This window comes from Rhinolophus sinicus, chromosome 14 (genome assembly GCF_057876585.1).
Source record: "Rhinolophus sinicus isolate RSI-liver-muscle chromosome 14, RSI-T2T, whole genome shotgun sequence".
NCBI lineage: Eukaryota > Metazoa > Chordata > Mammalia > Chiroptera > Rhinolophidae > Rhinolophus > Rhinolophus sinicus.
Genome location: NC_142514.1, coordinates 16,343,426 through 16,362,648, shown reverse-complemented (window position 1 = coordinate 16,362,648; position 19,223 = coordinate 16,343,426). Strand labels below are relative to the sequence as shown.

The window sequence follows — 19,223 nt, the reverse complement described above, 5'->3', positions numbered from 1 at the left end:
TATTCTAGGGAAATAAAAATAACACTTTGAATGCCAGATGCTATGCTAGCAAATCATTTCATATATATATATATATATATATATATATATATATATATACATATTTACATATATACATATTTCATTCATGTCACACCACTGATCTTTACCATTGCCCCTTGGTAGACATAAACTAATTAGGGAAAGAAAGATCAAGGAGGTTAAGTGATTTGCCAGAGAGTCTACACAGCTAGTAAATGGTTGAACCAAGATCCAAACCGCAGGCTGTCAACTCTAAGACTCTTTTGATTATATGCCATGATGCCTGTACAATACCTTTCACATTCTTCAATATTTCCCCTGAAAATTTGACGTGTTAATCATGAAATTGAAATAGCTAGCTGGCCCTGGCCAATACAGCAGCCACTTGGCACTTGTGGCGACTGAACACATGAAATGTGTCTGGTCCAAACTGAGATGTGCTGAAGTATAAAATACACACAATTTCTAAGACTTAATATAATGGGATGAACATAAAATAGCTCATTAATAATTTTTATATCGATTACATGATGAAATGATAATATTTCAGATACACTGGGATAAATAAAATGTTATTAAAATTAATTTGACCTATTTTTAAATTTTTTTTAGTGTGGCTACTAAAAAGTTTTAAATTCTATATATGGCTAATATTATATTTCTATTGGACAGAGAGCCAATCTAGACTGTTTAAATAATAGACACATCTGTGGTTCAATAAAAAATAAAAACTGGTGGAGAAGTTAGGGCACCAGAGTTCAAGTCTTAGCTTTGACATTATCTAGCTGTGTGGTCTTAAGTAAACTACTTAACCTCTCTGAGCTTCAGTTTCCTCTCTCTCAAATGAGGGCCTGGATCAGATGATTTCAATGAGCCCTTCCACCCTGACGTCTAAGTTTGTACCAGCAACCCCCTCAGCTCCCAACAGTTACTTACATCTTTGTCTTGTAGGAGGGTTCTCAGCTGGGAGCTCTATCTGCCCTTCTCTGGTCATAAACTCCTTGAGGAAAAAAACTAAAGTAAATCATTGCTCCCTCTGGCCCCCAAATGCAGTTTCACCTCACTAGCAAGCACGTAGTCAACACCATAATCACTTGCTGGTGTTTTGATACTTGGTTAAAGTCTATTCATAATAGACTTCTTTTTCCTTTATCTGCCCATTTTCCTCCGGGATTTCCTCAAAGATTCCAAGGAGAGCACAATGAGAGTATAGATTGGCAAAAGTTTACACAACTTCTTGCCACCTGGTCTGGAACAGGTGAAGTGAAAAGCTGAGGTGGACATCATCTTCTAGCCCAGGACCTCAGATCCTACTTAGATCATCAAAAGTAGCAGGAGAATACAAACAAAGTGGGTGACCTTTTGTTCTGGGTGTGTTTTCACCCATTTTCAACAGGCTTCCCAAGTCACATTGTCAGTTATGAAACTAATTTGATTTAAATTAAAACACGAGTGAATTCACCCCATAAACAGTTCCTCTAATTTCTGCCTTTAAGACTATGTTCTAAATTTAATTTGCTCATTATGTCACTGCCTGAGGAAAGTGCCAGGTCTTGATCATCTTGATATTTGGTGCCCTCGTAGCATTGGTTAAATTGGAGAATGCCAAAACAATCTTTGATGAATGGAAACAACAACAACAAAGAGCTGGGGTAGCAATACTTGTATACTTAAAATAGACTTTAAAACAAAGGCTATAAGATGAGGCAAAGACGGACCCAGCAAATCCACTTATGGGTATTTCTCCAAAGAAACCCAAAATACTCATTTAAAAAGATATATGTATCCCTATATTCATTGCAGCATTATCTATAATAGCCAAGATATGGAAGCAACCTAAGTGTCCATCAACAGACAAATGGATAAAGAAGATGTGGCACATATATACAGTGGAATATTACTCGGCCATAAAAAGAGTGAAATCTTGCCATTTACGACAACATGGATGGACCTAGAAGATATTATGCTAAGTGAAATAAGTCAGACAGAGAAAGGCAAATACCATATGATCTCACTTATATGTGGAATCTAAAGAACAAACTAAACAAGTAAACCAGAAACAAACTCACAGATACAGAGAACAAACTGATGGTTGCAAGATGGGAAGGGGGGTTGGGAGAATGGATGAAAAAGAGGAAAGTATTAAGATGTGCATATTGCCAGTTATGAAAACAGTCACGGGAATGTGGAGTGCAGCGAAGGGAGTATAGTCAGTGTTGCGATGGCTACTTGTGGTGTTGGATGGGTGCTGGACTTATTGGGGTGATCACTCCGTAGGTCATATAAATGTCTAGTCACTGTGTTGTACATCTGAAGCTAATTTAGTATAGGATGTCAACTGTAATTGAAAAATTAAAAATTATTTTAAAACTGAAAAAATAATACATTTAAAAAAACCTTTGCTGGCAACATAGAGTTAAATAGAAGAAGAAAACTTAAGGAACTTGGGTCGGATGAGGTGTTCCTTTAGAACTCACATAAACTGAGCTGTGACCAGGTGCTCGGGTCCCGTGGTGGGTCACGGAGGATGGCATGTAACCCTCTTAACAGCTCTGTGGCGGGGCTTCCTATTACAATGCTTTATTCAGTTTACCTGAGAAATTCATTCATTTCAAAAATATGTATTGAGCTCCTACTGTGAGTCAGGCACTGTTCTAAGCACTGGGGTCTGTATTCTAGTGAAAGGGAGATAATAAACAAATGAACAAATACACAATAATATTATCTATTCTACTCGTAGGTATATGCCCAAAACAGTAGAAAACAAGGACTCAAACAAACTTGTACACTTCTTAGTAGCATTACTCGCAATACCTAAAGGTAGAAACAACTCAATGCCCATCAACAGATGAATGGATAAGCAAAACGTAGCACATGCATACCATGGAATATTATTTATCCTTAAAAGGAGTGAAATTCTGACACATGTTATAACATAGATGAAACTTGAAAGCCAGACACAAAATGACAAATAATGTATGACTCCACTTATAAGAGAAACCTACAATAGGCAAATTCATAGAGATAAAAAAGTAGAATAGAGGTTACCACGGGCTGGTGGGAGGCGGGCATGGGGAGTTGCTGTTTAATCTGTATAGAGTTTCTGTTGAAAGGATGAAAAATTCTGGAAATAGACAGTGGGGATGGTTATGCAACATTGTCAATGTTCAATGCCACTGAACTGTACTCTTTAAAAAACTGGTAAAATATCTATCTCAGGAAGAGAAGTTTAACCCGCAGGAGGGTGAAAGTGCACGCTCTTCTTGGGATCTGCCAGGTACAAGATGCCCCAAAAGAAATCTGCCCAAGACAGTTTCCTGCCAGAAGCCAGGTGACATCAATAGAAAGAGGCTGGATAGCAGATCGTCAAACACAGACAGAAGCTATGATGGGGTGGCATCCTCCATTCCATGAAACTGTAGGCGGAAGTCCCCAGTGACAGGACCTAAAAAAAAAAATCCACAAAATCACCTCATAAAATAGTCATTCTTGGACTTCCACCGCACCCACAAACACCAATGCCAGATTGCTACTGAAGCCACGAAGGAAGACCTTTCTTCCCGCTGCTCCAACCCTGGAGGGACCCCAAACAGCAGCTGGTGAGTGGGGAGGAAGTAGAAGGAGAAACAGACATGCCGACCACGACATCGTCCCCACTCTACAGGCTTCCATGCCCGGGAAATGAGAAACTCAGTTGGAGGACAGTCTGCAGTTTTTATATCAGACTGGACTAGACTTCTTTTCACCTTATCTGCCAAACCCATAATGAGGGAAAGCCCATAAAGATGAGGAGAGGCATATACCTCTTGGTCCCTTCCTGTACCTCCAAATGATGTTTATTCCGTTTCCTAAGAATGATTCCTATCAATCCTCTTTCATAATTAAATAAGGTGCTTTTTTTTTTTCCTGGAAGAATTAAAGCCTTCCGGTGCACAAATGCTGCTTCTGCCACTGTTGCTAAGAAACTCCTTTATATTAATCCTTCCTGGAAACCAACCTTCTCCATTTCAAGCAACAGAGGTGCTCATTTCACTTGAGAGATTGTTTTTCAAAATCTCAAAATTCTTCCTGAGTCAACATAGTTTGTATGGTCTCTGTGATACCCAGAATTCAGAGCAATTTTTCAGATTTTTTTTTTCTGAAAGACAGTTTAGCTAAAATATGTGTCATCACAAATATTAAGTGGCCTAAATCACTCCCCTTTGGCTAATAAGCATGGCAGAAACTCCAACAGGTAAATGAATCTGAGCTCATACCATCTTTTTGGAAGAAGACACATAAAAAATAATCCTGATTTACCTTACTTTGTTCTCCGGAGCCCAGGAACTTCTGTGAAGCTTCAGACCCTTATGGTGTGGGTACACAGGTCACTCAAGCGAACGATACCTACTCTACACAAAGACCCAGTGGACCAGACTCTTTTCTTAAAGAGTTAGTAGACATCATAACATCACTAATAAAACAGAGCACAACAAACATCTCTCTATGTAACATCATCACTATCAGTTAAAACTCCACCCAAAAAGAAAAAAAGGGACCAAAATTTACTCAGTCATCCCTTTTCTTCCTAGGACACCCAAACTTAAAGAAGCAACTCTGTGACAGGTGCTGCTGAGAAGTAATATATGTTCGCTGAGGCCTATGACAGTATTTAGAACTCTGTAGAAATAAACAGTAAAATCTTAAAAAGAATTCTCAGGGGTCCAACCAAAACATTTGACTCTATCTGCCTGGTGTTTAATGAGCTGACAGACTAGCGAAAAAATTATTTTAATACACTGACTTTCTGACTGCCTCTCCGAGACACCTTTGGATCCTAATGACTCACTTGTCCTCTGATCGGATGGAAAACCATTGCATTAATTCTGTTGTTTGGACTAATTGTCACGGTGACCTCATGTGATCTTGTCACTTTTTGCTGGAGAGATTGGTCTCTATTCCCGTCTCCAGATCTCAGAAGCTCCAGTGATCTTGTTACCGAACTCAGTTAGGTGCCGCTTGCTGCCTGAACAGTCCAAACAACTAGAATGACAAGGGTTGGTGAGGAGAAAAGTGTCCTTTATTCTCGATGCAGCAGCTGGGGAAGATGGCAGACTCATGTCTGAAAAAAACCACCTTCCCTGAGCCAAACTGATTAATAGGTTTTATAGGCAGGTAAATGAGAAAGAACCAAGGAAAGCAGGTCTCACGGCTAATAGCTGAGAAGTTCTGGGGTCTTCCGAGGTCTCAGGTCTGCCTCGATGTTATGTTTAATCTTATTGTGTTTGCCATCTGTGAAAAACTGCTAGGAATTTGTGATCTTGGGTCCCTACAGGTGCCTCAGGATTAAAGAAGCTGCTCTTTTCAGGTTAGGATGTTTGTTCGTTAACACGGTATGGATAGCCTTGAAAAAGGGAACAGAGTTCTCCCGTTAATCAGTGGGAAGAGAAACAAAGAGGAAAAAACTGACTATCAAGATGGATCAAACTGCGAACTAGCTAAGTTTAACTATATTGTTGATCTACTAAATTTCACCCTTACAATCTTGCCCTGAGTGTAAAACACAAGTTTCCAAAAAAGAGTGTGCGGCTACTGGATGGCCCAGACTGAATTTGCCCCAAACATGTGTTGTTAAATACATTGATTTCCTGAGCTGACCACCGACCAGAGTGACAGTCCGCTGTCGCCGTCATTAGCAGGCTTGTCCTGCCTGCTTTTCTATCTCCCAATCCAGGGAGCTCCCCAAACTTCACTAGATGAACCTTAAGTCAACACACCTAAGTTCTGGGGACTGCCTCTATCTCTAAAAAACTAAACAAAACAAAAAAAGCCACTCTAATTTATTAAAACCTCATTTTACGGTTAATCTTGGCTCAAAGCCAACAAAAACCTAAATGGAAAACTCAAACAAATCATTCAAATGAAATCATAAACCAGCAACCATCCATGCATCCACCCACCCATCACTCAGCCCAACAATATTTATTGAGCACTTACAAAGTGCCAGACACTGTATTAATTGCTTGGAATAAGCTCAGTAAACAAAAGGCAAAACTCCTGCCCTTATGAAGCCAACATTAAGGGGGGGAGGGGGCAGCAGACAATAAACAATATACAGAATTGTTTCAGGAGACAGAAACTGAAACCAGAGTCCAAACGAGTCTGGGTTCTGTGCGGCCTGCACTGCTCAGCCAATAGATCGACCCAGGAGTTGGGTCATAGAATAAGCGTTTATTATCAGAACATTAGTGGTCTGAGAAGGCAGCGGGTTAACACCTCCAAAAACTGCCTTCCCATTCTCAGACCAGCTTGGGGTTTTTAAGGGAAGATCTGGACATTCCTCCAGAGGCTACAAGATGGATGGTTCTGGGGGTCTGCATGGAGCCTTCCCTCTGGCCACGTGATTCTATGGTGGAGACAGCAACCCTCGAACAATGATGGAAGCAGCCTGAAAAGAATGCTAGACCGTAGGGATTGTGATCAATAAGTCTAAAGGTATTAATCATAAGTTTCAGGGTAATTTTCTAAAACGGGTACTGGGTGGACAGAGGACAGACATTCCCAGCTCAAGCCACAGGGGTTGATCTATTGTTAAGCCATAGGTAGGTCAAGGAAAGGTGAGACCAGGGACTTAGAGACGCCTCTACTATGGGGGTGCCAACCAGGTCTTGTTTCAAAACTACATCAGAGATGCAAACACAGAGAATTGAATAATGTAAAGCATTGTTAACTAGGTGTAAAGTTGTTGACTAGGTAACTAAAAGAGTAAATAGAGAATGCTAAGATATCACAGAGGTAGCGTGTGCAGAAAGCAGCTACCCCCTCAGGGCAGGGGAATGCAAGCTGTTGGGACGGTAAAACTGAGAAGCTTAGAGGCGGGTCCTGCAGAAGCTACACTCACAACTCTAAGGAGGAGGCACTGCTTGGCTGGTGCTGGTGTCTCTGAGGGGGTACAGTGCAGCTACTTCTGCAACTGGATCCTGCAACAAAGTGGATTCAGCAGCTGCTACAGAAAGGACCTGCCACTGCTGGGATGAAAATCTGTTGCTGGGGAGATACTCATGGAATCAGGAAGGAAACAGGAAGGAGCAAGTCCCTTCTTCCTCCTTCATCCCTGCAGCCTCACTCTCATGTCATCCATCTGCAGAGTCTAATAGGAACCAACTGGCAAAGCAGAAATGTAGTTTGCAGAGTGCCAGCTCAGCACAGCAAAGAATATAGGAAGTTGGGCTGCGGCTAAGAGACAATAACTTGTAACTGGCACAATAATAAATAGATAAATTATATTAGGAGGTGATAAAAGCTATGGGGAAAAAATAGAGCAAGGTAAAAAGGATGGGGGGGGTGTTACACTTTAACTAGGGTGATCGGGTTGGCCTCATTGAGAAGGTGACATGTAAGCTGTAACTTAGTCATGAGATTTACCACGAAACTAGCAATGGCCCCAGCCAAGGTGCCCCCTAAGCAGCTATTGCTCTGCCAGTGTCTGTCCAGGGCCAGCAAAATTCACTCCTTCAGGCTTTTCTTACCCAGATTTACAGTGAAGAGACAGACCTGCTTCAATGTCCTGAGCAAACAGGCTTGGTGCTGACTCTTAGGGATTCAGTCTTACAAAGCCCTTTCCTAAAACTGGAAAGATACCTCAATCTGAGGGACTTACCACAGGTGGAGTCACCTGTCATAACTCCATATGCCAAGAACATTCTAGAGAAAGCTTCTCCGAAACAGAGACCTACCGGGTATAAACACAAAGGAAAACTGGCATTCGTAAGGCCATGAGAACACTGAAGCCCAGGCTGGGGACAGCAAATTCATAAAAGCTATCCAGTAATCTCAGAAACCGTGTTAGACAATTGGCATATTCCACTACTCATCATATAAGGGCTTTTAGATAAAAAGTGAACGTTGCGTACAGTGACCCACAGAGCCAAATAGTCTTGAAATACAAATTAAAAGCCACAAAAAATAACCACAATACACCATGGGAATGGCTAGATTAAAAGCCCTGACCATGACCAGTTCACAGGGACCTGTAGCAGCTGAAATGCTCACCTCTTGCTGACAGGAGCATAAAATGGTACAACCCCTCTGAAAACGTGTTTAGCAGATTTTTCTAAAGCTACATATATGGCCACCTTCTCATTCAGCAATTCCAGTCCTAAGTGTATACCCAAGAGAAAGGACTGTACCAAAAGACAAGTCCAAGAATGTTCCTAACAGCTTTATTTGTCATAGCCAATGACTAGAAACAACTCAAATTCATCCACAGATGAATGGATAAACTGATAGTCACACAGCAGCAACAATAAAACAGTTTCATAACGTGGACAAATCTCAAAAACATAGACTTTTGAGTGAAAGGAGCCACACCCAAGAGTACATACTATACGTATGAGAACAGGAAAAGCTGATGATAATAGAGGTCAGAATTATGGTTACCTCCAGCAAGGGGGTGGTATGGACTGGGAAGGGGCACGAGGACGCTCACTGGGTTGCTGAAAAATATTCTCCATTTTCATCTGGGTGGTGGTCACTTGGATGTGTTCATCTGGAAAAATCCATCAGGCACGTAGGATTAGTACAGGCTATGAACTTTGCAATACATGTCTATCCCTCCATAGAAAAAAGACAGAACGGGAGGCAGGGAGGGGGCTCAGTTGGCTCAGTTGGTTAGAGCGCAGTGCTCATAACACCAAGGTCGCTGGTTTGATCCCCACATGGGCCAGTGAGCTGCGCCCTCCACAACTAGATTGAAAACAATGACTTGACTTGGAGCTGATGGGTCCTGGAAAAACACACTGTTCCCCAATATTACCCAATAAAAAAAAAGAAAGAAAAAAGAAGAAGAAGAAAGAAGGGGGGTCAGGAGGGAGGCAAGCGTCCTTCCTGAGAATGCATGGTGTGAAATCACATTGTCTATATTTGCTGACTGCTCAAAGAGGAGGATGTGCTTAAATTTATCAGCTATAATGCAGCTTCATAAATCAAGATAAACACATCAGAACGAACCAATTATAAACAAATTCAAGCTGCTGTAAAAATCTTTCAAGTTTATACTAGTCAACACTACAAACTGGACACGTATCCTTGAGTGATGCTAAGAAGAAAAATCCTCAAAGTATTAAAAAGTTTGGCCTATTAGTTTTATGCCCAGTTTCCCCTTTTATGACAAATTGTGAAGTCCTGAATCTTCCTATGGACAAATAAAACAGGTCCTAATTTGAAAAGCAGTTATCCAAATATATACATAAAACGTAAAAAGGAAATAAAATGGTTATGATATAATGCTTCTCCAACTATAACTTGAGAATTATTCTTTAGAATAATAGAGGAGAGTGTGGAAGTTTGGCTGGCACTCAGTGTTTGGGCAAAGATTTCAAAAATTATGCTTTATAATTCCATAATAAAATGTAAGTACTTGAAACCACCTAACCAAGTTGGTAACAAAAGCCAATTCACTAACTGCAAGGCATTTTTCAGATGGCTGGTCAACTAGACAAGTTTTCTCACCTTAAGACAGTTCAGGAGATATAAAAAGCATTTGACTTTGCCACTAAAGAAACAACACAGTGTCCAACGTTAGTGTTTACCTGGATAAGTTGTGATATAGCCATATCTTGTACTATTGTAGCACTTAAAACTCATGAAGTAAAAGTTTACTTATCGGCATAACCAAGAAACATGTAAAAAGACGCTCAGCTTCATAGAAAATCAAAGAAACGTACGTTTAAACTTAAAGATATGCATTTTATAGTAGTAAAAAAAAAAAACAAGAATTTAGGAACAACCTATGTGTCCATCAATAGGAGAATGATTGAATAAGTTATGGTATATCTATACCATAGATCACTATGCAGCTATAAAAAGAATGAAGTAGATCTATGTCCATTGACAAGGAAAGGTGTCTGTTATACATAATGAATTATTTTTAAAGCCACAGAATAGTATGTATAGAGAAGCTTTTCCACTTAAATTTCAGTCTACAGATTCACAATAATAAAAACTCCAAAAAAAGAAAACAGAAAAAAAAAGAATGCCAACTCCCTCCACCAACAGATGGCATTGTCTAGGGTGAAAGGTTGTTTTCGACTCATCGTTCCGTCCACCACTCTACTGTGTGCCGTTCTTGTGCCCAAGTAATTTTTCATATATTATCAACCCCATAGTAGCCAATAAGCATAAAGCCAGTGAGAATCTTGAAAGTAACATTAAGCGCCAAACGATTACAAAAGAAACAAATACAGAAATAATACTTACTTTGAAAGCAGAGAGAAAATGAGGAATGTAGCTTTGCATGTGCATATGGAAGAAGTTGTCACCGTGGGAACAATGTTAAAGGACAAAAAACAAAGAGTGTGAAATAGGGAAAGAGCTATGCCTAGCGAATCAAAAATAAGCGGGGGATGGGGGGACGGAAAGTAAAACTGATGAAATGGAAAAAATTTCAGTCTGTGGCCAAATGATCAGAATCAAATCAGATCTCCACCAGTTAATGTCCGGGTAAGTAGTGTTACGAGTTATAGTTGAAGCCCCAATTTAAGTCAGCCCTTATGAATTTAAGGAGAGGGACGTGGATGAGCCCCAGTGCTGGGAGCACCCGCACCCCAGGTAATGCCAGGTAACTGTGGACTCACCCCCACCTTCACCACAGGTTTCCACCGCAGGCTGCAGCTACCTACCTCCCATACTCTGCTTTAAGGCAGCCTCGATCTAGAGGTGGGGTGGTGGGACAGAGAGGAGAAAGGTGGCCTCATGGTAATTTTCCTTTCGCTCTGGAATCTGTGTTTCTCTCTGGCTTCCATAGTTTCTCCAGGGTTGATTTTAAGGAGGTGAGCTGGCACCCCAAGCTAGTTCATCATCTAAAATTTGGGAGCTCACAGTGTCTTTTAAAATTTTTGTTTTAAATTATGGTTGAAGTATAATTTTCATGCAGAAAAATGCATGGGTCTCATGTGTACAGTTTGATGAGTTTTGACAAATGCGTATAAGACAATACCAATCCCTGAAACAAGACGTAGGATATTTTTATCAACCCAGAATTTTTCTTCATGAACCTTTGCCAGTCAAGCCACTTAGAGGTGACCACTATTCTGATTTTTACAACCATGTGTTAGTTTCTACCTGTTCTTGAACTTCATATTAATGGAATTATACAGTGTTACTCTTGTATCTTGCTTCTTTCACTCAACTCTAAATGTATTTTTAAATCTAAAAAAAAAAAAGTTTACTTTTGAAGATAGGTTGGAGGGTAGCTAAGCTCATCTAGCTGAAGCCTTGTGTCAGCTAAATAGCTGGGGGCACCCCCCCCTTCACTTAGCATGTGCCCCACTCCACTTATCTGGGGAAAAAATATCTGGAGCAAGGATTTATCTTTTTTTTTTTAATTAAAGTTTATTGGAGTGACAATTGTTAGTAAAGTTACATAGATTTTAGGTGTACAATTCTGTTTTATATCATCTATAAATCACATTGTGTGTTCACCACCCAGAGTTAGTTCTCCTTCCATCACCATATATTTGATCCCCTTTACTCTCATCTACCACCCACCTCCCCCCTAACCCTCTGGTAACCACTAAACTATTGTCTGTGTCTATGAGTTTTTGTTTCTCATTTGTTTGTCTTATTCTTTTGTTGTTTTTTATCTATATACCATATATCAGTGAAATCATATGGTTCTCTGCTTTTTCTGTCTGACTTATTTCGCTTAGCATTATATTCTCAAGATCCATCCGTGTTGTCACAAATGGTCCTAGTTCATCTTTTCTTACCACCGAATAGTATTCCATTGTGTATATATACTACCACTTCTTTATCCATTCATCTATCGAAGGACATTTTGGTTGTTTCCATGTCTTGGCCACCGTAAATAAAGCTGCAATGAACATTGGAGCACACTTGTCTTTATGTATAAATGTTTTCAGATTTTTTGGGTAGATACCCAGCAGAGGGATTGCTGGGTCATATGGTAATTCTATTAATTTTTTGAGGAACCTCCACACTGCCTTCCATAACAGCTACACCAGTCTGCATTCCCACCAACAGTGTATGAGGGTTCCTTTTTCTCCACAGCCTCTCCAACACTTGTTACTATTTGTCTTGTTGATGATAGCCATTCTAACTGGGGTCAGGTGATATCTCATTGTGGTTTTTATTTGCATTTCTCTGATGATTAGTAATGGTGAGCATTTTTGCATATGTCTATTTGCTATTTGTATGTCCTCTTTGGAGAAATGTCTCTTCAGGTCCTCTGCCCATAAGGATTTATCTTAACACAAAAATATACAAGGAAACATAACTGACTGCAAATGATATAGCAAACATTAAGTCCACATATAAAAATTGAATTATCACTCGAAATCCAGGTTTGAAATTCTCACTCTTTGTCCCCAAGGGGCAGGCAGGGAACTTCCTGCCCTGGGTTCCTGGCTTTGTGCCCTATTCCCAGTTCTCTTCCCCGCCCCAGTGGGGCTTCCTGAATTTCCCAAAAGTCTGACCTCACCCTAAAAGCCCCTGTATGCATATCAGGGGCAGGAGGAGTCTTCCAAATCATTTTCTATTTACTAGAATTTTCTTTCCAGCATTTTTTTTCCTTCAAAAGAAACTTTTTCTTCCTCCTGGAACAAAAACAAAAACAAAATCAGTTTAGTCAAGAGGTCAGTGACCATGACCTCCAGAAATGGTCCCCAACAAATAGATTTGTGTGAATACAGAAATCTCCAAGAATTGCCACAATGACACAGCAGGTTTGCTTCTGTGGTTTGTGTGCACAAATGAGGTCCCATCAAAAGACAGAAAGATTGTGGTTTCAACAGCTACCATGTGAAAGGGCAGGATGCCAGATACCTCCACTCTGGGGTTCCTGGCAGCTTCTGTATCTCTCCAGGGATTGCCAGGGGGCGTCTCCCATGTTCTCTACCCACGTCAATTCACTCCAGACTGCGCATCTTGCTGTCTGTCTTGGACCACAGTCCCCTAATGTACCCTCAAACGCTGCCTAAACCCCTCTTGCCATGAGGAACCAGTCACATTGGGTCACCCCTTCAGTGCTGTCATTTTCACAATAACTTGGAAACCAGCTCACTCCAATCGCCCCTCCTCCAGGCTGCAGCTTTGAGTTCCCACAGCCATTGCCAACTCCTTAGCAACTTTCAAAGGTAAACAAAGTTGTACACGAGTTAAAACAGTAAGAACAGATTTTACTCAGTCACTACCGATAGTTTGGCAATTGTTGAACTCCGTTCCAATTTGCGCACGGCGTTTTCAAGGGAGGATGAGAGAGTTAGGAAGGGAAGGAGACTGGGAGATTGCAGTCCTATCCTTCTTGATGGTTATGTTTTAAAGGCATGGCTCTCAGGTCCTTGGTAAAGACACTCCTGAGTTGTAGGAAATGCAGATCATCTCAAAGGGACAGAGGAAGGAATTATAAGCCCCTTAAAGTAAATGCTCTAGGGAAAGGAGGGCAGAAGCTTATCAGCAGGTGTTGGCTAGAATAAACAGCAAATTCTTTTGACAGCCCTGAGCTTTTCCAGACAGAATCTCAAAAGGATGCTAGGTGGTCCCAGGGATTCTGCCTTAGGCTGCTAGAAGCCATGCTAGGATTGGTCAGGTCTCTTGTTGCAGGAGTTTGGGTAGAGTTGTTACGGACTTCTTGCAGTTCTTGCTACCCATCACTCAGGTCCCCACCCTTGGGCTTCTGACAATGCTACCGCTACTTGCCTGCCTGCCGCCACCTCTGTTCTTGCCCACAAGCTGCCAACAGCACCATCACCAATTGCCACTTATATATCTGCTGCTGACATGACAAGGACTCAGCTTTCTCCATTGCTTGGGCTCTGGATGCTACAACTCTCTCAGCTTTTATGCCCAGAGCACTCTCTTTCCCCAGTGTAACCGTGCATCACCATCATGGTGTTCCAATTCCTGTGCAAGAGCCACTGCTCACATCCCACCCGAAGCCCCATATCTGAGCTTAGAGTGGCCAGGAATGGAAGCGTCTTCCCCACGGCTGCCTCTCCTTGGAGCACAATCCACTTACAGTTGAGTCAATGAGGAGCCACCCTCCCCACCCCCACCCCACCCCCCACACCAAATAAGTTCAAGTAAATTCTTTCCCCAAGTGAGAGAAAGTTCGTTACTCCTGCATTGGTTCCTCGGCCTATATAAATAAACAGCTCTAAGCCTGTGGCGGGGTACTATTTTATAATGTTACCAATGTGGAGTTTGCTCCCGAATCCATCCCCTCAAGCATCTAGGGCATGTGAAGCTCACCCTCCCCCAAGCGATGGAAGATACAGCAGAACAAAGAATCCATTCTTAGCTTCTGAGTTTCAAAACAGACCTTTGAAATTTATGGCCAAGAGCATATTTGAAAAGGGGAGGTGGGAGAGGAGAGAAGGGTAGGAGGGTGTTGAATTTTACAGTCTAAGTCATGAAAGATTCAAAACATAGAATTTATGTCTCAATAAATTCAGAAGAATGTGCAGTAAAGTAAGAGCAGTGTTTCCAGTCCCAGGATTGAGAGGAGAGCGGGGAAGCTTAGGTGTTGGTCTGTCACTGAGAAGCGGCCCTGCTCACTGCCATCCCCAATCCCTGACTCATTCTTGAGAATGGAAATGACAATGGAACCCAAGGACAGCGACCAGAAGATGTACCAGGAAGTTCGTGAAGTATAAGCTTTGGGCCCCTCACTTGCATATGCCTCTTCCCAAGCTCTATACCTGCTTTTATGTTAGCGATTTTTCTTTCTTTTTTTTTTTAGAGAGGGCCCGCAGAATTGTATACGCTCAAGGACCCGCCGCTGAAGGGCCCTGAGCCTCACTCCTGAGCAGAGCCTGGGGAAGCAGCAGGCCTCAAAACCTACACCTGCCATGTGAAGAAGCCCAGGCTAGCCTGTTGGAAGATAAGACCACAAGGAACAGTGACTCATCCTAGCTGAGGCCCCAACCAACCTGCCAGGTGACTGCAGTTATAGAATGATCCCAGGCAAGACCAGCAGAAGAACCCCCCAACCCTGCCCAACCCAGCCCAGGCCAAACAGCTGATGCACAGAAGCCAGAGCAAATCGAATGACTGTTGTCATAAGCCACTAAGCTTGAGAATGGTTTGCTGCACAGAAATAGATCTGATAATAGTGATTTGGGCAAAATATTTATTGGGAAAAAGAAATAAATAACAATCATTTCTATAGCATGAGTCTTAGTTTTTACAAATGGCTATACCTACAGATTCCTTGTATTCTTGGATGCAGAGGAAATGTCTGGAAGGTCATACAACAGACTGAGTAGTGATTGGAGAGAGGAGTTGTGAGGAAAGGTGGGAAATGAGCACACTAGGACAGATGGAAAAAGTTCGCAGAGGAGGCTTAATAAAATGGGAGAGAGTAGGGGACGAGGGCTGGCACTTCCCCTCTCTGGGTTTCAAATCTTCATCTATAAAGTGAGAGATTTGGGCTAAATTATCTTGGAGGCCACTTCAAGTTGTGAAACACTAGACCATTCTTCGCCTTCTCTCTCTGCACAGGTGGCGTATTCGGCACACAGTAAAAAGTTACAAAACTAATACCATAATAGTTAGGGGGTGCTCCACCTATGAACGGAGGAGTAAATCAGCGCTGGGGAGGATACTTCTATGGGAGATTTAGTTCCTGCATTCAAGAAGACAAGGGAAGGTCAAGGTGCCGGTCTGGCACTTCTGCTTTTCAAGTAATTTTAATTCAAAGCAATTAAAGTTAGTTTGTCATTGTGGGATATTTGGGGCCAGCCTGGCTTGGAACCCGCCCTGTCGACTTCTAGTCTCCCCTCTTGTGATAAGAGTCAATCTTCCCTGGGTGATGCGATTCTCAAGGAGGGGACTTAGAAAAATTGAGTTCCTTTTGGAGGATTGATCTTTAGGCAGATAAGAGGAGTTTAGAGAAAGCCTCTCTGCATGCATTTGCTCTTTTTCAAGTGCCTACAGCTCAAAATAATCAATAGACCAACGCGGCATAGTTTGGGGTGAGGTATGTGCTGAACTCCTACAGTCATTGGCGTGTTCTGCTGCCCTTTAGCTCTTTCTTCAAATTCCTCTCCCTTTAGCAGCAGCCACAGGTGTTCACCCTCTCAGCTGCTGGACACCCTCGAGCCTTCCCCCCAGGTCCAGCTATCCCTTTCTTATGAATAGCAGGGACTGCATCTAGCACCCTCCTTAAATGATTGTCTATAACTTATTGTTAAAATACTCTTAGTCTCCAAAACTGGAGGAAAAATCAACCTCACCAGGTCATTTTAAGGACAAAAGAGATAAGTGTGTCAAGCGCCCAGTACAGAGTAGCAAATATGTGTTCCTCTTTCTAGCTCCCTTTCTCCTGGACAGAAGTGGAAAATGGGACAGAAAAGCAAGCTGCCACAAAGAGAACAGTTGATCACTTAAAAGCAAACTGTACTGAGATTTTTTTTCATCTGTGACCATGACCTCCCCTCACCCTCCACTCCCCCACTTTTCCAAAGTCCCCACAATCCTACTTCATCCAGTCACCCCATTGTCCTCAAACATTACTCCTCGGGTCCACTTCCCTACCTGACTCTTGCCTCACCTGTTCTCAGCTACCTACCAGTAGGTGTGTATGGCCTTCCCTCAATAAGCAGGCAAGTTACTCCCTGTTCTCCCTTCTTGAAATCCCCTCTGCATCCTACTCACGAGGCAGGTGGGTGGTAGGGAGTGGGGTGCAGAGGGGTAGTTTCAGTCCCTGTGAGCCAAAACCAATTGTACCTAGTGCTGCCTCAAAACAGACTGGGGGTTGTTTCTTATAAAGATAAGCATGCATTTACCGTGAGATCCAACCATTCCACTCCTGGTATTACCCAAGAGAAACAAAAGTATATGTTCACAAAAGATGTATACACAAAGGTACCTAGCAACTTTATTTGTAATAGTCAAAAACTGAAAACAACCAGATGGTCTATCAACAAGACAACGGACAAACTGTAGTCATTCCATACAATGGAACCAGCTATGAAAAGGAATGAACTACTGATAAAAGCAACCACACAGGTGACTCTCAGAAACATTATGCTGAGCAAAAGAAGCCCACCACAAAAGTGTACGTACTAGATGATTCCATTTCTATGAACTTCCAGAGAAGGCGAAAGGAATCTATGGTGACAGACAACAGATCAGCGGTTGCCCGGGGACATAGTGGGGGAAGGGGATAACTGCAAAGCAGCAGGAAGAAACTTTGGGGGTTGGTGGAAAAGTTTTATATCTTGAGTGCAGTGGTCATTACCCAAGTGTATACATTGTCAAAACTCACAGAACTGTATACTTTAAATGGGTGCATTTCAGTGTATGCAAATTACACCTCAGTGAAGTTGAGCTTTTAAAAACTGTTCTGTTTCAGCCAGGCACTTAGAGGCAGGCTCTGACTATGGCAACTGGATGGTAACAACTGAAAGAAGGAGCTCTCCTCATATCCCAGGGAAAACCAGCCCCAACCCCAAATCTGGGGGCCCTGCAGCAGGCTCCCCAGCAGCCTCTCACCCAGGGCTCCGTTTGCGCAGGTTCAAAAGCCAAGAGAATGAGTAGGTTTCCTGACTGGGTTGACCATGCTAAAGTTCACCTTACTGCTGGCTGAGAGCCTGAACTATTTCAGGCCCAAGGGCGACATCCTTCAGAGGTTTCTATCTGGAAAGAGTGAGAGATCGCCATGGCAACCTGTCCCAGGCCCAGCGCTGGCAGGGCTCCAAGGCACACAAATAAAGCCATTGGAATGTGGTACAGGGTTCAGGGCGGGGCAACTAGAAAGTTGCCAAGTTTTCGTGCAAATTAACAATGTGAAGCCTCTGTCCCTGGAAGCTGTCAGTAGGGAAGCTTGGGTCCCAACAACAGGATCAGCCCAGAGACGTATCACACACACACACACACACACACACACACACACACCTTGGAGAACAGCAGCACTGCTTCCTGAAAAAGAGGCCTGATGAAATGAGAGCACTCGCTTCAGAGCCTGACAAACAGCTATTCCAGTGTCCACTATCATTTCCTGGTAACCTCAGGCAAGTCTCTAGTTATCCGCATGGCCCGCTAGCTCTCGTTCTGCACATATTTGCACAGAGGTCACCTTCTCCATGAGACCTTCCCTGATCACCTTAAATCGAGTTGTAGCCTCCCCCCCGACCCCAACCTGATGCTCTGCTTTATTTTTCTCCATGGCATTTAGCGCCACCTGACATACACTATATTTTACTTATTTATCTCGTTAATTGCCTTGTCCATGTGTCAACCAAGCATTAGTGAATCAGGCTTTGCTAGAAATAAATGACAAAGTTGTATTCAAGGTTCTTGAGTGAGTGAATTGCAACCCAGGAAACACTGATAGGCAATACCCAATATATTATGAAGAAAAGAGAAAAAGTGAGAGTTTTTACAGTGAAAAGCACATTTTTGAGAAGAATTAGTCCTGCATTCTTAACTTCTGATTTGGTCTAAGATGGTGATCTTCCAGATATCTGGTCGTCTAGACACATGAACATTCTTTTCTAAGTTCTTTAAAGGGTTATCTATAGGATTTACATATCTCCAGGCTCTGACATACACCTGAAAAGTTCAAAAGTTTAAGTTGCCAGGCTAGTTAAACTAAAATACAATTATTTTTCTCATGTTTTAGCCCACTCTGATGTTTTGACAGCTTGACTACAGTGACTCCATTTTCTTTCTTCACTCTTTTCTCAAATGTCAGCTCCATAAGGACAGGGGTTTTAGTCTATTTTATCCATGCTCTATCTCCAATGCCTAGAACAGTGAAAGGCACATAGTAGGTACACAAGGAACATTACAGAACATGGACTTCTCTGAACGTCTATTTTCTCATCAGCAACATGGGGATGATTTTACGCCTGTAGGGTTAATATAAAGTTAAAGGAATGGGTTTAAAGCTGGGGGTTAAGTACCCAGCCTTCAGATGGGGCACTAAGTGTCATTGACAATTAACAGGCTTCATTTGGTGAGACTTAATCATGAACAAGCCCTCATGACCACCCTTTAGCACTTTGGTCCACAGTTAAGAACAACATTCAGGGGATCTTACCTTGCCTCCCTGAGCCCAAGAACTTACCCGAGTCCTAGTTCTGCAAACCCACTAGATGTTAAAGACAATGGAATCAGAGATTCAGTCCACAGAGGCCTTTTCCTGTCTCTAAATATGTGTTACGAGACGGAGTAAAGGAACTAATTCACTCATAGGAAAA

At 42.2% G+C, this 19,223-nt stretch overlaps 1 long non-coding RNA gene across 1 annotated transcript; it reads right to left on the bottom strand.

Annotated features, from left to right (window-relative positions):
• Positions 1 to 2,048: 2,048 nt before the first annotated feature.
• LOC148755465 (uncharacterized) lies at positions 2,049 to 10,373 on the bottom strand. Its single transcript, XR_016018461.1, has 3 exons — positions 10,258 to 10,373; positions 8,440 to 8,548; positions 2,049 to 3,466 (listed from the first exon to the last, which is right to left on the bottom strand). It is a non-coding gene; the product is annotated as an uncharacterized LOC148755465 (long non-coding RNA).
• Positions 10,374 to 19,223: the final 8,850 nt, after the last annotated feature.